At 50.9% G+C, this 13,411-nt stretch overlaps 1 protein-coding gene across 2 annotated transcripts in view; it reads left to right on the top strand.

Annotated features, from left to right (window-relative positions):
- DTX1 (deltex E3 ubiquitin ligase 1) overlaps positions 1–13,411 on the top strand; it is a 38,541-nt gene that overhangs the window by 20,378 nt on the left and 4,752 nt on the right. The window lies entirely within an intron of this gene.

The following is a 13,411-nucleotide window of genomic DNA, read 5'->3' as shown; positions in this document are numbered from 1 at the left end:
CCCAGGGATCAAACCTGCATCTCCTGCACTGGCAGGCGGGTTCTTTACCACTGAGCCACCTGGGAAGCCATAATGGTGTATAGTCCATGTCTGCTATTTACTAAATTCATTTTCTGCACCATCTCATTTATTACCCTCCCAGCAGCAGCAGCCTCCCATTCCACCATGTCCCTATTACAGATGGAGAGGCAGAGGCTGGGAGAGGTATGATACTTTCTGAGGGCCACCCGAGTGGAGGGCAGGGATTGAAATTCAAACCTGTAGGGTTCCTGGAGTCTGCCCTGTGTTGTCTTTGAAGTTGTAGAGGGTTTCCATACCCTGCCCCAGGCCATACCCATCTCATGTGGAGGCTCAAGCAAGCCAATATTATCCAAATATTTGTGGCCCTAAAGGCCACAGCGGAAATATCACCATTACATGGGACTAATACTATGGTTTTCAAGCTGGGCTTTAGGGACCCCTGGGAGAACATGGCATAGTGGCAGGAGAGGGGGCTAGCCAAGAAGCCAGCCTCTGCTTTCATTTTAACCAGATCAGCCCTTTCTGGACTCTCTTTTGCGAACTGGTTTTCGCAGCAGGATTTCACTGAGGAAGGGAACCCAGATCATACCAGCTTTGGAAATGCCTGGGTTAAGACACCCATGCCCCAGGATATGGACCCAGTGAGCCTGTCAGCTTCCCACCCAGGAGTCCAGATTCACTTGATCTCAGCAGAGGACCAGACACTGAAAGAGTTGGAATGGGAGAGAGGAGCACAGACCTTGACCTTGAGATAGACCAGAAGGGAAAAGGGCAGGTGGGGTGTGGGCTGTGATGCCCAAAACCAGGAACGGGCACCAAAAGTCAACTCTGCTTGCATCCCTCTGGTGTGACCCAGGAGAGTATCATGCAAAAATCAGATGTGGAGACAACCTCTGAGGTCACCATATCCAGGTCTTCCCTTTCACCAACAGAAACTGAGGCCCGGGGAAGGGAAGAGGCCCTGAATTAGGTTGCCCTTCAAAATCTTTCTGGGCTTCCCTGGTGGCTCAGACGGTGAAGAGTCTGCCTGCAATGCAGAAGAGCCAGTTTCAATCCCTGGGTCGGGAAGATCCCCTGGAGAAGGGAATGGTTATCCACTCCAGTATTCTTGCCTGGAGAATCCCATGGACAGAGGAGCATGGCAGGCTACAGTCAACGGGGTCACAAAGAGTCAGGCGCAACTGAGCAATTAACACTTTCTTTCACTTTCTGAATCTCTCTGGCTTCTGACCTTTTGAGAATCTGGCTGCTTGGGTTCTGATCCCCTCTCGACAGCCACTTCCGAGCTATGAGATCTGGGGCAAGTCCCTCTCCTTCACTGAGCCTCAGTTTCATCATCTGTCAAGTGGGAGCTGTGTGCCTGATCATAGAGCTTATATTGAGATGGTCCTTCAGTGGCACCCAGGACTACTAATGTTATCACGGAGGTGGGTTGGTATGGGGGGCAGGGGAGCTGTGATTTTCCACCGGAAGGACTACAGCAGCTGCCTCTTCCCCGCCTAGCCCTCCCTTCCTCTCCCCCTTCCCCTCCAGATCATTCCTCTCCAGCATCCCAGTGCCCACAGGGAGGAGACTGGAGGAGGTTCGGGAGAGCATTTTGGGGAAACATTGCGGAAGGGATTCACCCATCTGGGTATCACTGATGGGTATTCATGTGGCTCCTTGTAGATCACAACCTGGCTCTGGCAGGGGTGGAGGGCCCTAGGATGATGAAAGTAGAAAACAAGTTGGAGTAAATGTGAGAGGGGACAGAAGCAGAAAAGTCCCAGGTGCCTTTGCAGCAAGAATTCGAGAACCTTCTCTCCAGGGCTGTATCATTGAAACCCACTAGTGGATTATGAAGTCAGAAGGTTGTAACCAAAATTTTCTGAGAACAGGATGGAATAGAACTGAATAGAACCAAATGAAGAGAACAGAATAGAAAATATTGGCATGTGTCATACTTAGTAAGAATTGCTCCAGGAACCTTTTGCATGGTTTCTACATGCGTTTCATGGGTCGCCAGGTGAAATGAATTTCTCAGTCACTGATGAAATTTTTGAAAACGGCTGTTTCAGGGCAAGCTGGGGGTTGCTCAGTTTTTATTGCTCAGCGTCAATTCTCTAAATATGTACTATGGGTGCATGTTCACAGAGCCTGACAAGACAAATGGGGTCTGAACTGCCGGACATAAAGCCTGCAAATGAGTAAATAAACACAGTTGCTGGAGAGAGAAGGAAGCACTAGGGAGGTGGTGGGACAGGGTGGTGTGGTTGGGAGGGAATGGGGTACTCAAGGCTGACCTCGCTGCGGAGGTGCATAGCCAAGGAACATCAGCTAAAAATACCCCTGGCTCAGGGGCTTCCTCAGCAGTCCAGTGGTTCAGACTCTGCCTTCCAGCACAAGGGGTACAGGTTTGATCCCTGGTAGGGGAACTAGGGTCCTGCATGTCTCAGGTTGTAGCCCCTCAATTTTTTTTAAAAAATAGCCCTGGTTCAGAGTGGGGGCGGGGGTGGCCCCAGAATACCTGGAGTCTGCTGATGAGGGAGGGGATGGGAGGAAGAAGGCATGGGGATGGCAGACCCTAGTTCCTCCAGAGGGAAGCGTCCCATTGCCCAGGCAACTGAGGTCTCGGTGCAGCCCATGAGGGGAAAGGGATGGTGTCTCTGAGGAGTCAGGCCCCCCATCTTCGCCCTGGTCTCCAAAGCACCCAGAGCCCCTCATGGCCCTTCCCACGGTCTGTCTGCTTCTGTGTTTAAGTCCGTCAGTGTGCCTGGGCTGCCATAGCAAAGTGCCACAGACTGGGGAGGCCCAAACAACAGAAATGTATTGTCTCGGTTCTGGAGGCTGGAAGCCAGAGATCAAGGTGTTGACAGGGTGGGTTTCTTGTGAGGCCTTGGCTTACAGACAGGCACCTTCCCCCTATCTTCACATCATCTACCCTCTGTATTCCTGTGTCCAGATTTCCTCTTTATGAGAACACCAGCCTTATTGATTAGAGCCCGCTCCAATGACCTCATTTATAACTTGATCACCTCTGCAAAGACCCTGTCTCCAAGTGTCTTGGAGTTTGGAGAGGGGTTAGGACTCCAGCAGGAACTTCCCTGGTGGCTCAGTGGTAAAGGATCCGCCTGCCAATGCAGGAGACACATGTTCGATCCCCGGGTCGGGAAGATTCCTTGGAGGAGGAAATGGCAACCCACTCCAGTATTCTAGCTTGGGAGATCACAGGGACAGAGGAGCCTGGCGGGTTACAGTCCACAGGGTCACAAGAGTTGGACATGACTTAGCAACTGAACAACAAGAACAATAGGACTCTGATGCGTGAGTTTCGGGGCCAGACACAATTGAAGACACAGCAGTGTGTCTGGGACTCTCCTATTACAGCTTTCTGAGTCTCAGCCTCTCTTTCAGTCTCTGTCTCTCTGTGACTGTGTCTCCCTGTCTTTGTCTATCTCTTGCTCCTTTTCTCCTGCCTTTTTCTTTCATTTTCAGCAGCTCTCTCCTTCCTTGTTCCCTTATCTCCACCTTTCTTCTCTCCTGCAGAGAGAGATGTATAGCCTCTCCTCCCTGGCCTCAGTTTCCCCATCTGTCAAATGGAGCTAAAATCACCCCAGTCCACACTTGCTGGCTTAGCAGAGCTGATGGGTGTACAAATGTATTTGAAATCACCACACATGATTGGTGCACAAGGGAGAGGTGAACTCAGATATCACTCTTTGTCATCTCCTTACCTCCTGTCTTCAGCTCAGGACAGAGGTCCAGAGAGCCGCACTGACTTGTCTCCAGGTCACACAGCCAGCAGGACTACAGTCTCCCCTTGGCTGGGGTTTTTTTCCACTCCCCGCTGTGATGAGGCGGGAAGCCAGCTGGCAGCTGATGCCTGGGGGACGGAGACACAGGGGTGGGGAAGATCCGCCCTGTCTCCTGAGAGGACAGCGTCCAGCACTTTGGAACACAGCTGTGGGGCAGACTAAGAGTTTCCAGCCCACGTGCTGGAGGGGAGAGGGAGGGGGAACAGCTGCAGGCCAGTTTCCATCTACTGAGCGCTCACAATGTCCCAGGCTCTGTCTCACGGCTTTTACATGTATCGCCTTTCTTGCTGCACACAGAAACGCATTACTGTAATTACTATCCCCATTTCTCAGATGAGGAAACTGAGGCTCTGAAAGCCTGGCACTTGCTCAAGGTCACGCAATTAGGACTCTGATTCAAAAACCCCAGTCGGTCACGGTATCGGGGTGCCCCCTTGGCTGCCCACTCCAAGTTTTGGGCCAGAGTCTGAGAGACCTGGTCCTGATGCCACAAGGTGTTTAGAGGTCCAAGGAGTGGAGGGACCCACAGCAGCTGAGTTTGGGGCCGGCTTCCCTGTCTCCTCTCACTGTGTGACCCCAGTGGAGCCCATTGCCCTCTCTAGTCCTCAGTTTTTGCACCCTGTGCAGTGGGGGTGGCAACAAAGGCCAATGAGGGGGGCAGATATCAAACTGCCTGCATTTTCAAATCCACCCCGTAGCAGTGGGAGAGAGGCTTACCCCTGCCCCCTTGAGCATATCCCTATCAGACCAGTAGATGTTGTCACTGAGATGCTGTTTGAGTTTTCAAACCTCTGGTTCTTAGCCTGAGGACTTCTTCCTGTTTACTGGCCACCCGTGATTGCTTCTTTTACCAATCACTTGTTTATTTCTTTTGCTTCTCCTTCTCTAGGGCTCTTTCCTGCTTTTTTTTTTTTTTTTATTGATTTGCAAGTGCTCCTTCTATGTTCTAAGGGTCTTAGCTCGTTATTTTTCATCTTTTCCCAGTTGGCTATTTCTTTGTACCTTCTTTTTATTTATTCATTTTTGGCTGCATCGGGTGGGGTCTTAGCTGTGGCATGGGGGATCTTTCCTTGTAGCTCACAGGCTTCTCCCTAGCTGCAGTGCGCGGGCTCCAGAGCAAGAGGGCTTGGGCTCAGTAGTTGCACCATGCAGGCTCAGTGGGATCTTAGTTCCCCAGCCAGGGATCAAACCCACATCCCCTGCATTGGAAGGTGATTTCTTAACCACTGGACCAACCAGGGAAGTCCCTCTTTTTACCTTCTCTATAACCTATGCTTGTCTGTTTTTTAAATTAGTTAATCCTTTTATTAATATATTGAGCAACTACCATGTGCCAAGGACTCTTAGGGGGCCCTGGAGATCCAGCCATGAGCAAAACAGACAACCCCTGCCCTCCTGAAGCTCATATTTCTAGAGAGAGACAAACAATAAACAAAAGAATTAAATTCTGGTATGTGATAGAGAGTAGTAGTGACTACCGAGGGAAAATAAAGAGAGGAAGGGATGTAGGGAGTAGTGGGAGGGATATAATTGGAAATGAAGAGGTCAGAAAAGGCCTCACTGGGAATAAAACATTTGAGCAAGGATCGAAGGAGGTTAAGAAGCAAGCCATGCAGATAACTGGGGGGAGAGCACTGTAGACAGAGAGAACAGCTTGGGCAAAGGCCCTGAGGCAGGAGCAGGCCTGGTTTGTGCGAGGAGACCAGTGTGGCTCCAGAGGCGACAGGGGGTGTGCGGTGGGAGAGGAGGTCAGAGATGAAATGGGGCCAGTCCTGTAGGGCCCCGAAGGCTGTGTTGAGGACTTTGGCTTTTCCTCTGCGGGAAATGGGAGCCAGCTGGTGTTGTGAGCTGCAGACAGGCTGGGATGACTTTGCTGTCGCAGGTTCACTCTGGACACGGAGGATAGGTGGGGGTGGGGGGGTGGGCTTTGATGTGGCTGGTGTGTTTGGGTGTTTTCCTTCTTCTTCTCATTTCCTGCAGTGATTTTACGTCTAGGTTTGAAAGCATCCACATTTTGTTTCTCTGGCTCTTTACTAGGTATTACATTTTAATGCTTCAAAAAACAGCAGTCCCAAAGGCACAACGTGAAAAGTCTCTCCTGCACCGTGTCTCCGTGGGGCCTCTGAGCTGCCCACTCTCCCTCTTTTCCTGGCTTCATTGGAGGGCAGTGGCTGTAACCCTGCTTTTTCCCTAGCAGCCAATGGGCTCCCCCTGTGCCTCACCGCAAGGTCAAACCAAACACCCCCATCCCCCCCAACCTCCTACCTCGCCCCCCCAGACCTGAAGCACTTCCTGCCCTGCTCCCTGGGAGGCCAAACCACACACTCCTGTCAGTACGCGGCTGCCCCAGGCCGTGGGAACCGCCAGCCCTCCCCTCCCCTCCCTTCCCCTGCCTGGGCTCCCGGCACCGCCCCCCCAACCACCAGAGCAAGCAAGCAAAGCAGGCTAGAGACCAGGAGGGTGGGGGAGGGTGACCTGGAACCCCCAGGCCTCTAGTTAAACCTGGACCCTAACTGACTACCACCCCTCAAAATATCGCTCCAGGGGATTGTGGTACGGTTGAATCCTTAGGAGTGGACAGCGTCAGGGACGAGGGGACCCATTTGACAGAGGGGGAAACTGAGGCCCGTAGAAGGTCAACAGCTTGTTCAGGCAGCCCGAGAGGTGCTCGAGCGAGGAAAGGGGAAGCGAGCCAGGCCACGGCAGCCGTTGATGGTCTGTGGCTTTAGCTGGCCTCGTGGGGTACCTCCCTGGAGCTTGCTATGATGTTCTCAGCCCTCTGGCTCTGTGGGAGGTGGGGGTGGGGACTTGGTTGACCCCGGACTGTGGGGAACAAGAGTTCAGGTACAGAAGGAGTGGGCACTCAAGGCGGCGGGGGGGGGGGAGGTCACAGGAGCAGGGCCAGGGAGGTAGTTGCCATGTGTTATTTAACTTCCTTCTCCCCACGACGTGGCGTTCCCACTTCTGCCCGGTCCTCACCCACCTGGACCCAAAGAGCTGAGGCCTGAACCTCCAGGGGCCCCCCAAGGGGTCACGGGGTAAGCGCCAGGTGTCCAGGGAGGGCCTGAGGCCCATCGGGGGACCTGAAACCACCATCAGACACTGTGACATGCCTGGAGACTGCCAGGGACATGGAGGGGAGGGAGAGGTCAGGGAGGCCAGCCTAGGTAGATGGATGGAAACTATAGGGAGTGTTAGTGTGCTTTCCTGCGTCCTTGGGGTCTTGAACCCCCTCGTTGCCTGGGACGGAAAGCAGCGACCGGAGCAAGTAAATGTACCCACTCGTGCAGCCCCTGATATGCCCTCCCAGGCCTGAGCCAGCTCCAGCGTCCAGCTCAAAGGCTTTGCCCCACCTCTAGGCACAGAGGGCTCAGAAGGCTGGCTCACCTCCAGATGGCCCCACATATCAGCCTGGTGGGCTCAGCCCTGGCCTCTGACTCAGAAACTCCAGGACCGCTAACCAGCTGGGTGACCTTCGTGAAGTCACTTCCCCTCTCTGGGCCTCAGTTCCGTCATCTGCAGGATAAATGACAAACAGATTTCAGGTCATGTGCCGTCTCTGCTTGAATGGGAATGACTTTCTGGAGTCCTTTAGCTTAGTGGAAAGGAGTGCTGGGATGGATTGGTGATGTCTGCCATGGGTGCAGTACTAGTATTAATACGCACTTCATGCGTTTGCCATTCCTGCTCCAACTTTGTCTCTGGGAGCACATTTGGTATGAGAGCTACTAGTTCTAAGGACACCAGGCCTCCCTCTGAAGATACGTCAGAAGAAGTAGATCTATTCCATAGTTGGCTCAACTCCTCCATTCAAGATTTACTGAGAACCCATTTATGCCCAGTTTCATCCTCAATCCCGGGGTCACAGAGCCAGGTTAGACAAGTTTCCAGAAGCTTGCAGTCTGGTGGAAGAGATGGGGTGGAACTCCACAGCTAGAAAGGAAGACAGGAAACGTCTGTGTCCTCAAAGAAAAGATAAATGCAGTCCCTTGGGAATTAAAAGTGGTTAGGGACTTCCCTGGTGGTCCAGTGACTAAGACTCTGGGCTTCCAATGCAGGGGGCACAAGTTTCAATCTCTGGTTGGGAAAATAAGATCCATCATGCAACATGGTATGGCAAAAAAAAAGAAAAAAGAGTGGTTATGTATTCACTGGGGGTAAATCAGAAAAGCCTCCTGAAGATGGTGACCTTGAAACCTGTCTTCAAAGAGAGGAGGTGAATTGAGAATAGACAGTATGGACAGGCAGTGGGTACAGTGTGGCAAAGGTAGGCAGACAGGAAAGGGCAGGGAATGGTGTGAGGAACAGCATCTAGGAAACCCTCTCCATGGTATCTCATCCTGCCTTTGAACGCTGCCTCCCAGCCAGGGCAGGTACGAGGCATCTCTCTTTGCTTGTCTTTTGACAGAAGAAGGAGAGAGGAGCCAAATGCCCTTTTCTAGACTCATCCTGGGGAGATTTTTTTCTCAAATACAGCCTCCTGACTTAGTCTCTGAACCAGGGTGAGAGAACTTGGTTTTGTGTGTGTGGAGAAGAGCACAGACTAGAATCTGACATTCTGGGCTCACATTTGAGCTCTACCACTTACTGGCCGGTGACTTCACCTCTCTGTGCCTCAGTTTCCCCTTCTATAGAATGGGACGATCAGATGATGGAGGGAGGGTATGCAGCCGAGTCTGGGACATAGTGATCTCTTGAAATTATTGCCCACTCCCCCCAGCCCATCTGTGTGAGGTGCATTCCCTGAGACAGTTTCCAGGAAAGGTCAGGGTTCCTCAAAGCCTGACCATGGACTCTCTGCCTTGAGAAGGATGCAAAGCATTTCTGGAAATTTCTTAGAGAAAGCTTACTCGGGCTGTTCCCACGGATGCCCACAAAGTGTGCTCACTTCACAGCATTTTTTTTTTGCATTTAAAAAATTTAATAGAAAACACCAAATTGTCCACAAAAAGGTTTTTTTAATTTTATACAGTAAATGTTTATTAACTTTTTTTTTTTATAAATTTATTTATTTTAGTTGGGGGCTAATTACTTTACAGTATTGTAATAGTTTTTGCCATACGTTGACATGAATCAGCCATGGGTTTACATGTGTTCCCCTTCCTGGACCCCCCACCCACCTCCCCACAGCATTTTTTAAAAACATTGTTTGGCCACATCGCATGGCATGTGGGGTCTTAGTTCCCCGACCAGGGATCAAATACACACTCCCTGCCTTGGAAGGGCAGAGTCTTAACCACTGGACCACGAGGGAAGTCCAGTGTGCTCGTTTTAGAATGAACATTGGCAGAGAGTCTCCTAGGGGACCAGAGGCTACAGAGTGGCTTCTCTGGTCATCTGCTCCAGGGCTGACTTCCAATGTGTGCAAAAAAGAAAAAAAAAAAAATTCACCGGGAGATTGTGCCCGAGCATCGCCTTGGAACATCCCCGCAAAATCCAGTCTTCCTTCTTTCTTTCATGCAACAAGTCTTTCTTGAAAATCTACTGCATGCCATGTACTAGCAGTGACAGTGGGTGGTGAGGAAGGTCTTCCTGCTGAGGCAGCGCTACAGCAGGCCCTGTGGGAAAAGCCTTCAGGTGGAGGGCGCAGCAAGTGCACAAGCCTCAAAAGAGTTCAGCAGTTCATTTTATTATTATTATTTTAATCAATGGGACACTTATTTTATATATATATCGAATAATGTCTCATCTATTATGTATATATAACAATGTCTCATTTATTTTACATATATATATATATATTCTTCTCTGTGCATCATTCAGGACCTTAGTTCCTCGACCAGGGATCGAACCCATGCCCCCTGAAGTGGAAATGCAGAGTCCTAATCACTGGACCACCAGAGAAGTTGCAGGGCTCAGCTTTTTAGAGGAACAGCAAAAGCGTGTGGAGTAGAGAGATGGAGAGGGTAAGAGATGAGGTTACAGTGCCAGGGAGGGTCTTGTCATACGGAAGACTTTATAATATCAGACTGTGATATTTTATATATATATATATAATATTAGTTATGTATAATTATATTATGATAATATAATTAATATTATATCAGTTATATATCATAAAATTAAGCAAGGTAAGAACAAAGGCAGCGGCCTCTCTAAAGTGGCAAGGAAGGTCTCTGATAGGGTGACATTTGAGCAGAAACCTGTGTTGAGTGAGGGAGCAGAACAAGAGGATAATTGGGCGTTCTGGAAGAGCAGTCAGCAAGTGCAAAGGCCCTGGGATGGAGTGGATGGAGCACAGGAAAAACAGAGTTCAAGGGGTCAGTACTGGCTGTGTTGCATACGGTAATGTGTGCATGCTAAGCCACTCAGTCATGTCCCACTCTATGTGACACTATGGATCATAGCCTGCCAGGTTCCTCTGTCCATGGTGATTCTCCAGGCAAGAACACTGGAACGGGTTGCTGTGTCCTCCTCCAGGGCATCTTCCTGACCCAGGGATCAAACACATAACATCTCTTATGTCTCCTATATTGGCAGGCGGGTTCTTTACCACTAGCACCACCCGGGGAAGCCCATACGGTAAAGAGGTTGGAATTTACTCTAAGCAAGGTAAGAGCCAGGAGGGACTGAGGGCAGAGGAGGAACGGCATCTGATGCAGAGATGGGCAAGGCATCGGACCCACCCCTGCCCCGGAGCAGCCAGGCCTGGCTTCCGGTCCGAACAGGTTTCAGGCCTGCAGGGTTCCTCTGACCCTTTGCCTTGCGGGGGCGTCGGAGGGGGGGAAGAGGGCGGAGCCAAGGGCGAAGGCCTGCCCCTCCTTCCCGGAGGCCTGCGGGCAGCGGTCTCCTGTCCAGGGCAGGAGGATGTTCTTACTGACTGACTGGGAGGAAACGGTGCATCCCACATCAAAACGGGGCCTGGGTGGTTCCCACGCTCCAGCATCGTGGGAACCTTGCTACCCTGGGTTCTCTCAGGGGGCCTGTAGATTGAGAGAGGCTGGGGGCCACCTGGGGACTGTCCCCCAGCTTGCTGATGGGTAAATACAAAACAGCCCCACCATCACACCTTACTCACAACCCTCCTCCCAAGAGCAAGACTGATTTTTGTAACCCAGAGCTCTGTGGTTTTTAAAGGGTGCCAGAGATTGGAGGACTGCTAACATCTAAAATAGTCCCTTTCTGGGGTCCCCTCAGCCCCTTTCCTAACTCCCTGGCCAAAGGCTCAGCATGACCAGTGTCATGAGCCAGACCAGACTTTGTGCTTCCTATAGACCTGAGGTAGCCAACTGTCCTTGCTGGTTGGTAGAGGCTCCCTGGAAATCTGTGCTGATGATTCTACTTGGCTCAAGAGAGTGCTGTGATGGATTAGTGATGTCTGCCACAGGTAGGAGACAAGAAGTGGTGGTCCTCGTGCTAAATATTTTTCTTTCCACCCATTTTACAGATAGCCCTGAAGAGAAGGAAGGATTGTTTTCTCATGAGATAGGAGGGAAGGAAGGAAAGGAATGGGGAAGCCCTGGATATATAGAGGACCTTAACAGTGTGTCTATACTGGAAGTGTTTTAAGGAATTCCCTGGCTGTCCAGTGCTTAGGACTCCACACTTCTACTGCAGGGGACACAGGTTTGATCCCTGGTCAGGGAACTAAGATCCACATGCCACTAATATTAACAACAATAATACAATGGAAGTGTTTCAAAGGACGGCAGGAAGAGGAGAAGCCAGAGGTGCCTCCACACTATCTTATAAGAGAATCAGGAACTTGCCTGGTGGTCCAGTGGTTAAGACTCTGTGCTACCACTGTGCAGGGGTGTGGGTTCAATCTGGTCGGGGAACTAAGATCCCACATGCTGTGCAGTGTGGCCAAGAACAACAAAAAAAGAGGATTGGGGGCGAGATGAGATTAGGGCAGTGGTCTCCCTGCAGGAATGTCCTGGAGGATTATGACAGACCCCAGGAAGGGGGAGATGGATCCCCCATCCCTTGGATCCCAGAAGGCTGCCAGGAGGAGAAACTCAAGACATCCCGTGTGTGTGTGTGTGTTTCTGGACCCACTGCAGCAGCACGCAAACCTGCCAAGTGTACCATTGGCTTAAAGACACCTTCCCCCCAGCTCGCTGGTGCCAACTGCGCCTGCCGGGGCAGGTGTCCAAACAGCACTGGCCGGGCTCAGACCTGAGCAGGCATGCCAAGGGGGCTGCAGCAGCACCTTCCCCAGCTGTCACTGCCCCTACCCCTTCCTGCACTTCCTCCTGAAACAACCCCAGGCCCTTCAGGCTGCCCCTTGGCTTTTTTTTTTTTTTGGCTGTGTCAGGTCTTACTTGGGGCCTGGGGAATCTTTGTTGCCACAGGTGAAATCTTCCTTCTAGTTCCCTGACCAGGAATCAAACCCAGGACTCCTGAATTGAGAGCATGGAATCTTAACCACTGGACCACCAGGGAAGTCCCTGGTCCCTGGCTTTCATTACACTCCTTCTCCTTATCAAAACTTTCCCATCTGATTTCATGCCCATCCACAGCAAGATACTAGTTCACCCACAAAGCTAAACCCTGAAGTCTGGACTCAGGTGGGTGCATTATACAGATGACAGCAGGCTTCCTCCTTCAACCTTCCTGACAGGTATTATCACCCCCATTTTACAGATAAGGAGACAGAGGAGCACAGAGGTTAAGTGACTCTCCCAAGCTTATCACTGCAATGCCTTAGTGGTTTCCTCTCCAAGATGGAGAGAAGTTATACCATGACTTAGTGGACTGAGGTGCAAGAAAGGTGAAATTAACCAGGATTACCCAGTGATGGTGATATGATGGTGCTTGCTGTTGTTCAGTCGTTCAGTCATGTCCGACTCTTTGTGACCCCATGGACTGCATCACGCCAGGCTTCCCTGACCTTCACCATCTCCCAGAGCTTGCTCAAGCTCATGTCCATTGAGTTGGTGATGCCATCCAACCATCTCATCCTCCGTTGTCCCCTTATCCTCCTGCCTTCAATCTTTCCCAGCATCAGGGTCTTTTCTAATGAGTCGACTCTTCACATCAGTTGGCCAAAATATTGGAGCTTCAGCATCAGTCCTTCCAATGAATATTCAGGATTGATTTCCTTTGGTATTGACTGGTTTGACCTCTTTGCAGTTCAGGCAAGAATACTCAAGTGGGTTGCCATGCCCCTCTCCAGGGGATCTTCCCAACCCAAGGATCCAACCCATTTCTCTTGTGTCTCCTGCATTGGCAGGCAGGTTCTTTACCACTAGTGCCACCTGGGAAGCCCAGGTGACTGATGGTAACTATGAGTCTGTATTAGGTACTAGGAAATGTGCTCAGCCTTTTACATGTAGGATTTCATTGACTCTTCACAGCATATGTAAGGGAGGTGCCATAAAAGAAAAAAAATGGAGGTGTTAGTTGCTTAGCTGTGTCCAACTCTTTGTGACCCCATAGACTGTAGCCCACCAGGCTTCTCTGCCCATGGAATTCTCAAGGCAAGAATACTGGAGTGGGTAGCCATTCCTTTCTCCAAGGGATCTTCTTGAAAGGGAGGTGCCATATTATCCCCATTTAACTGATGAGGAAACACATTTATGTGAGATGTGGTGATGTGCCATGTGTTGAAGTGAATTTGCTCAGTCATGTCTGACTCTTTGTGGCCCCAAGGA

This window comes from Giraffa tippelskirchi, chromosome 11, assembly GCF_054371585.1.
Source record: "Giraffa tippelskirchi isolate mGirTip1 chromosome 11, T2T-mGirTip1v1.2.pri, whole genome shotgun sequence".
Taxonomy (NCBI): domain Eukaryota; kingdom Metazoa; phylum Chordata; class Mammalia; order Artiodactyla; family Giraffidae; genus Giraffa; species Giraffa tippelskirchi.
Note: the sequence above shows the minus strand (reverse complement) of the source record. Positions and strands in the feature narration are given on the sequence as shown.